At 38.4% G+C, this 8,333-nt stretch overlaps 1 pseudogene; it reads left to right on the top strand.

The window, feature by feature from the left end:
* Nucleotides 1-5,442: 5,442 nt before the first annotated feature.
* On the top strand, nucleotides 5,443-6,166 carry LOC101339954 (60S ribosome subunit biogenesis protein NIP7 homolog pseudogene; annotated as a pseudogene).
* Nucleotides 6,167-8,333: the final 2,167 nt, after the last annotated feature.

Below are 8,333 nucleotides of genomic sequence, written 5' to 3' on the forward strand. Positions count from 1 at the left end.
TACTAAGCATAATATCCTCCTGGTCCATCCATGTTGTTGCAAATGGCAAAATTTCATTCTTTTCATGACTGAGCAACATTCACATCTTTTTAATCCATTCATCTATAGATGGACACTTTGGTTGCCTCCATACCTTGGTTATTGTAAATAATGCTGCAATGAACATAAGGGTGCATATATCTTTCTGAGCTACTGTTTTTGTTTTCTTTGGGAAAATGCCCAGGAGTGGAATTGCTGGATCATATGGTAGTTCTATTTTCAGTTTTTTGATGAACCTCCATAATGTTTTCCATAGTGGCTGTACCAATTTACATTCCCACCAGTAATGCACAAGGGTTTCCTTTTCTCCACATCCTCACCAACACTTATTTCTTGTCCCTTTGATTCTGACAGGCGTGAAGTGACATCTCTCAGTAGTTTTGATTTGCATTTCTCTGATGATTAGTGATGAGCATCTTTTTGTGTGTCTGTTGGCTATCTGTATGTCTTCTTTGGAAAAATGCCTGTTCAGGTCCTCTGCACATTTTAAAATCTGGTTTACTTTTTGTTGTTGTTGTGTGAGTTCTTTGTATGTTTTGGATACTAACCCCTTATCAAAAATATGATTTGCAAATATCTTCTCTCATTCAGTTGGTTGCCTTTTCATTTTGTTTATGGTCTTCTTTGCTGTGCAAAAGCTTTTAAGTTTGATGAGGTAGCATTTGTTTATTTTTGCTTTTGTTTCTCTTGCCTGAGGAGACATTAAAAAAATATACTGGTACAATTTATGTCAAAGAGTGTTCTGCCTCTGTTTTCTTCTAGGAGTTTCATGATTCCAGGTCTTACATTTAGGTCTTTTTTTTTTTTTTTAAGAATCAATTTCATTTATTTATTTTTGGTTGCATTGGGTCTTCGTTGCTGTGCACAGGCTTTCTCTAGTTGCGGAGAGTGGGGGCTACTCTTTGTTGCGGTGTGCAGGCTTCTCATTGCAGTGGCTTTTCTTGTTGCGAAGCACGGGCTCTAGGCACACGGGCTTCAGTAGTTGTGGCACATGGGCTCTAGAGCCCAGGCTCAGTAGTTGTGGCACATGGGCTTCGTTACTCTGTGGCATGTGGGATCTTCCTGGACCAGGGATCGAACCCGTGTCCCCTCCACTGGCAGGCAGCTTCTTAACCACTGTGCCACCAGGGAGGTCCCTACATTTAGGTCTTTAAAACATTTTGAATTAATTTTTATATATGGTATGAGAAAGTAGCCCAGTTTGATTTTTTTGCATGTAGTTGTCCAGTTTTCCCAACACGATTTACTGAAGAGGTAGTCTTTTCCCCATTGTATAGTCTTGCCTCCTTTGTTGTAGACTAATTGACCATGTAAATGTGTTCATTTCTGGACCCTCTATTCCATTTCATTGATCTATGTCTGTTTTTGTGCCAGTACCATGCTGTTTTTGATAACTGTAACTCTGCAGTATAGTTTAGAATCAAGGAGCATGATACCTTCAGCTTTGTTCTTCTTTCTCAAGATTGTTTTTAATCTTTGGGGTCTTCTGTGTTATCATACAATTTTTAGGATTATATGTCCTAGTTCTGTAAAAAATGCCATTGGTGTTTTGATAGGGATTGCACTGAATCTGTACATTGCCTTGGGTAGTATGGTCATTTTAACAATATTCATTTTTCCAATTTATGAGCACAGAATATCTTTCCATCTGGTTGTATCATCTTCAGTGGCACTGGGAAACATGACCATTTTAAATTGAGGCAAAATAACTGAGATACACTACAGTGTGAATGAAATTTGCAATTTGACTATACATCTCCATTTCTACTTTTTATAGCTTAGAAACTCATTTAGAATTAATGTTTCTTTGTCACATTTCTGCTAATGAAGCTTAACAATTCTGAGCAAGAAATCCTAGAGTTTTCAGGATTTTTTAAGATTATTATTCAGAATAAATGTTTCAGTAGAAACATTTTTTTAAACTGTAAGTTGGCTTCCTTTTAAGATCTTATATTATTGTTTTTATATAAATCAGATCATGGCTTGTAGTAATTTTTCATTTATTTAAAAATATGTGATACCTTCAGGGACTTCTATTATGAACAACCCAGCAGTTCTTTACCAGCTGTCTCTATTCTGCTTCTTAGCAAATCCTACCTACCACACATATACTTAGAAAGATTTCTTATCACAGGATTATGATTATTTATTAAATTATAACCTACTTCCTTTCAAAAAAGATTTGAGATATCTTACTGGATTGCACACATATCATAACATGAAAATTAAAGACACTTATTTACAGGGGAAAGAAATTTAGAATGTTGAGATACAACTAAAGAAAAAAGTTAATACACATAAATATATGCCACAAGGTCCCACACACTCTTCAAAGACAACTACATATTTATACTTAGTTCTAAACTTCTGATAAGCCAAAGCTAAAAGGACAATATTATCACATAAAAAGAAATACTGTCTTAACAATATCAGTAATAATAATAGTAGCATAGTAATAGTAACAAAAATATTAATAAATGTAGCTAAAACTAAATAAGCTAACATTTTTCTGGTTATGAAATTTGAGAAAATTTTCTCCTCAAATTTAGTATTTTGGATGCTTAAGAGTAGGACATGGCATCCTTAAGAATAGGACATAGAGTCATAGAGTGGAAATATTATCAACAATATTCTTAAGATCAAAACAACTAGTTTTGTATAGCTGTTGCCTATAGTATCCTTCAATGTAAATTGAGAGCCTAAGGCCAAAGCACAATGCAGTAAATGCAATTCTCTGTAAGTAGGTAGTACAAAAAACCAGAACTATGAAATAAGCTTTCTTAATGTCTAGATTGGTCCAGGCGTAAATATCAAAACTATTTATTAGGCTGGGTGAACTTTATGCCCTTTAATTAGTCCTTCATGAATATTATTTCTTGCACTTTGACTTTTTCAAAAATTGAAGTATAGTTGATTTACAATGTTGTGTTAATTTCTGGTGTAGAGCAAAGAGACTCAGTTATTCATATGTGTGTGTGTGTGTGTGTATGTGTGTGTGTGTGTGTATATATATATTTATATTCTTTTCCATTATGGTTTATCCCATGATGTTGAATACAGTTTCCTGTGCTATACAGTAGGACCCTCTTGTCCATCCATTCTATATGTAATAATTTGCACCTACTAACCCCAAACCCCCAGTCTATCCCTCCCCACCGCCCTCCCCCTTGGCAACCAGAAGTCTGTTCTCTTTGTCTGTGAGTCTGTTTCTGCTTTGTAAATAGGTTCATTTGTGTCATATTTTAGATTCACATATAAGTGATATCACATGGTATTTGTCTTTCTCTTTCTGACTTACTTCACTTATCTTGCACTTTGACTTTTGATAAAAGTTGGCCAGTGATGGACAACTGATTATTTGACAAATGTTTTGGAATAATTATTTGGTTTTACTAATTGAAATACATGTATTTTTAAAACTCATATACTTCAAAAAGTATATATTTTAAAAATCAACTGAGCAAAGACATACAAGTGAATGTCACCTGATGAAAATTAAGATGCCTAACTTAGACTTTGTCTTGAGTTGGAACTGGTCTACCTCTGAATAGAGGAGGTCTGGGATGACTGTAGACAGTATGAAGATTTTTCTCAGAAAACAATTCTGAGTCTGCTCCAGGATAAGGGCAAATCAATAAACAAAGTTCCAAAGTTCTATGCTCTAGACCATGGCTTGGACAATTTTAGCCTGGAAAATTTTCAAAGCAGAATTACCCATAGAAAAATTTCAGAAATCCATTTGTGAAATGTCTAAGTTTGACAGCTTTCTAGTCATCCTTCTGGGGAAAATGACTTGTGAAATGTACCCCATACTAATAAAAATGATTGACATGCTGTTTAGAATTGTTGGACATAAACCAGTTAAACCTTGGAGGACATCTGCCAGAAATATGAATTTGAGTTTACAGATAATTGACCTTAAATGAACTCATTCTATTACATGTTAGGAATATTGTGTATTGAGCCCAGTACTACCACAGAATATTTCTCTTTTTAGTCCCCCCACCCCCAAGGGGAATTATACTCGGGTTATAATATTGAGCTTGGTTTCTTTCAATTTCTAACACTCTTAATAAGACTGCTGTTAACTGGGTATTTGTCGACGAGTTAACAAACTGTAAATGTCACAATTTTCCACACAACTGCCAAGAAAGGTGGATAATTAAAATAAGTACTCAGAGGCCTTCTGAATTTCCACTTACTACCATGCACCAAAACTTTACGTTTTAGAGGTGCTCTCAGTGACTGAACTTGTGTATATATCATACTCGGTCACACAAAATGGCTCCTTTTCTCTACCAATGACCTCACACCTCCTTTATTAACATTTCTAATTTAACTCATGTGCTATATAGCATAGAGAATTCTAGGAGTAGATCAACAGACATCACCGTGGGAGGCTGGGGGTATGGAGGAAGGAAAAAGAAAGTTGGCATGTTCTAAGGCTTTAAAAAAATAACATTTTCCCTTTAACTTCTCTTCAAAAATTGCAAAAATAATATGAGTTTAGTGAGAGTGAAATAGAATAAAGATAAACAAAGAAAAAAATGAATGATTAATATTTTTTCTCACCTCCTCTCCCTGCCACCAACCTGGTGTATATCCTTTCGCACATTTCTACATGCTCGTTTATTCACAAACTGACTGGTACATATTAAATTCCATGGGTCTTGAATTCAGCTGCTCCATTCTTTCCACGGATCTGGCCTTGGACTCTGTGTTTCCTTCTGGATACCAAGCAGTTGCTGTAACATCTTGGGTTATGAAATGAGGTGTGTTAAGAAACATCAAAGAGCGCAACACAGATGGCTCTGGGAGCTCAGCTAGTATGACTCAGATGGCTGCGGATGACTTTACTGACTGGGGCTGGAGATGTAATTCTAGGACAGCTTCTGCACACATCTCTCCTAGGTGGAGATGGCTGAAGAACCGGCTCAGTTGAGATTGTTGGTGTTGTGTCTGTGTGTGCCGCTACGGCACGGTGGTCTCAGGGTAGTCAGACTTCTGTGGTGGCTCAGGTGGTTTCAAGGATGAGCAGAGCAGAAGCTCCACGGCTCTTTATGACCTCAACTTAGAAATCACATGGCAAGCTGCGCTCGCTCCTTGGCCAGGTGCTCCGGCTCGCGTTGCAGCCCCAAGCAGCTCAACTCCCTGAGGTAGCGGCCCACGTCAGGCTGCTCCCGCCACTGGGCCTCTGGGAAGCGGTCTCGGAACAGCGACGCCAGGTGCCCTTCATCCTCTACCTCCCCAAGAGCAGCGGTGGTGGCCGTCACTGTGGCTGAGGCCGTAGCTGAGATGCGACTGTGGCCCTCGCCGCCATCTTCTCAGCAATAGCATCTCTTCCCCTCCTCCTCACCCAGGAAACCAGTTCCGAATCTCGGATGGGAAGCATCCTGGGTGCACTTCCGGTCTCTATGGTTCTCGCTAGGCCGGCTTTCTTTCCCCGATGGTCCTCCAGGCTACAGAGTGTTAGCGTGGGGAACGACTGGAAAACGGCTAGAGAGGCGGGGTTTGAAGCTGCCAAGAAGCGGCTGGGGGCTGACCTTCTGTTTCCGGTGACTGAGGCACGAGGACCCCGTGTTCCAACTGAGCTGGGAAATGCGGCCTCTGACTGAAGAGGAGACCCGTGTAATGTTTGAGATGATAGCAAAATCTTCAGCTGCTGGTCGACAAGCCCGATGACACCTGCTGTTTCAGGCTGCAGAACGACTGGCTGTATTACGTGAGTGAGAAGATCTTGAAGTTGACTGCCAATATCATCGGTGACAAGCAGGTATCTTTGGGAACGTGCTTCGGAAAATTCACTCAGACCCACAAGTTTTGGTTGTACATCACAGCTCTGGATTACCTAAAACCCTATGCCAAGTATAAAGTGTGGATAAAGCCTGGAGCAGAGCAGCCCTTCTTGTATGCTAACCATGTGCTGAAATCTGGACTAGGTCGAATCATTGAAAATACTTCTCAGTACCAGGGAGACATGGTGTACTCCATGACAGACATCCCTTTGGGCTTTGGGGTGGCAGCAAAGTCTACACAAGACTTCAGGAAAGTAGACCCCGTGGCGATTGCGGTATTTCATCAAGCAAGCACTGGGGAATATGTGTGGCACGAAGAGACATTGATTTAAAACAAAGTCATCACGAGGACTTAGGGCTGTGTGGAAGGGCCTAGCTTTGGTTCCTTTGTCTGTTTAGGCTCCACCGTCATGTTGAATTTTGTCAACTGTGACCTCTTCAGGGACTTCTTAGTTTAATATTCTCTCTATCATGGAGAAATGTAGGCTACATTCTTATAATGCAGAAATGGCTCAATAATGGAGTTTCAGATCGTTGTGATTGTGGCTAAATAGAATACTGTGTTTTCTGTTTGAATCAGAGGGCTTCTTGTTTTGAGTAACAGTCTAAATTGTTGGAATGGAGAAAAAGAATATCTTATTATTGTTATCTGTGATCACACTGTTTTCCAAACACATGATAAGAACATGATGGATTTTCTTAATTATTTATTAATACTATGAAAGATAGATATTGCCATATCAGAGTAGTAGGCCATGTCTGGGATTTTACAAATGAAATTTGGATAAAATAGTAAGATAAGTTTATTCTGCTGATTTTCTATATGGTAGGTGCTGTGGGTGTGGAAGAAAAACTTGGATTCAAACACCAGTTCTCACATCTACCAGCTGTATGGCCTTAGGTGAGTCATTAAACTTTAATAATTTTCATTTCCTTCTTCTGTTTAAAAAAACAACTTAACCATCTTCCTAAAAAAAGTTTTTAGAATTAGAAATCATGACTTTAAAGCACCTAGCACTGTGCCTGGCAAATGATAAGTGTTGAATAAGTGGTAAGAATTATTTTTATAATGCTTATACTAAGTATTTCTGCAACTAAGAGTAGGATCATATGAACAGAATTTGATTAGATCATCTTGACTTTTACAAGCGGTTTTCTCAATCTTTCTTTTTCTTGAATGGTATAATCCCGGGCTGAATGTTATTTTTATCACCTTGATTTCCTAAAACATAATTTCTCTTACAAATCTTTTGTTTTTTTAATTAAAAGAATTTAAATTGAAGTGCAGTTGATTTACAATACTGTGTAAGTTTCAGGTGTAGAGCAAAGTGATTCAGTTTTATATATTATATATATATATTTTTTTCATATTCTTATGAATCTTTACTTATCTGACTGGGCTGGACAAAAAGCACTAATCAGAGATCCTGAAATAATTCAGCTCTTCCATCTTTTCCCCATACCTTCCAAAATTATTTTTTAGAATTATTAAAATATTTTTTAATAAAAAACATATCACAGACAAAAAGTTTTTAAACTACCTGTATTGTAAAACAATTTCTTTAGTGAATGTACTGCTTATTTTAAATTCCAAAGATGACATCTCTAAAAATAAAGCATTTTTCAATTACCAAAAAAAAAAGAGAAAGAAATCATATGGTATTGCCTCTTCTGTACCCTATTGGTGGACAGAGTCACAAGCCCAGTGAGATCCAGGGGATGGGCACATGTGCTTACCTCTTGATGGGATGATGGGTACAGAATTTGTGGCCACTCCCAAAGAGTTTTCCTGTGAAATATTTATCTAAGAAGCTCATATTCACATTATATCAAAGTAGAATATGGAAAAGCTAATAGGCTGATCATTTGTTTTACTCCTTTAAAAGTTGCTGTTTTAAAAATAGGCCTGACTGTATTCTGAGTCTAACCAGGCAAGACCAATAGACTGCAATAGAGATTATAAGTGTCAAGGTCAGCCTGTCGGAGAAGACCTTGACTAAATCATGGCAAGAATTCTTTATTAGATACTTTATTTAGCTTAAGCTGTTAATCAGCTCTTCTAAAGGTGCAAACTTTCCTGAGAGTGAGGTAGAAATAGGCCTGGGTCACAAAGTTTAGGGTCATGGCCCTAAAAATAGAGCTGAGAAAAGCAAGCTTCTCAGGTGTCATGTGTGACTTCATGATCTCACCCAACACAATAATACTATTGGATTTTCCGTCTCCAAGTTTGCCTTCATTAGTGGTTCCAACAGTGAAACTCAGGCCCTGCACAGTCATTTATTATACCTAAGGTTTTATAGTGCAGCAAAAATTTATAGTAAAACCATGACTAAGTGGTGGCCATGGTACTAGGTGCCCAGATATAACAATGATTAAGGTAGGGTGGGGCTTCCCTGGTGGCGCAGTGGTTGAGAGTCTGCCTGCCGATGCAAGGGACATGGGTTCGTGCCCCGGTCCGGGAAGATCCCATGTGCCGCGGAGCGGCTGGGCCCGTGAGCC

This window comes from Tursiops truncatus, chromosome 5 (genome assembly GCF_011762595.2).
Source record: "Tursiops truncatus isolate mTurTru1 chromosome 5, mTurTru1.mat.Y, whole genome shotgun sequence".
In the NCBI taxonomy this organism is placed as follows: Eukaryota; Metazoa; Chordata; class Mammalia; order Artiodactyla; family Delphinidae; genus Tursiops; species Tursiops truncatus.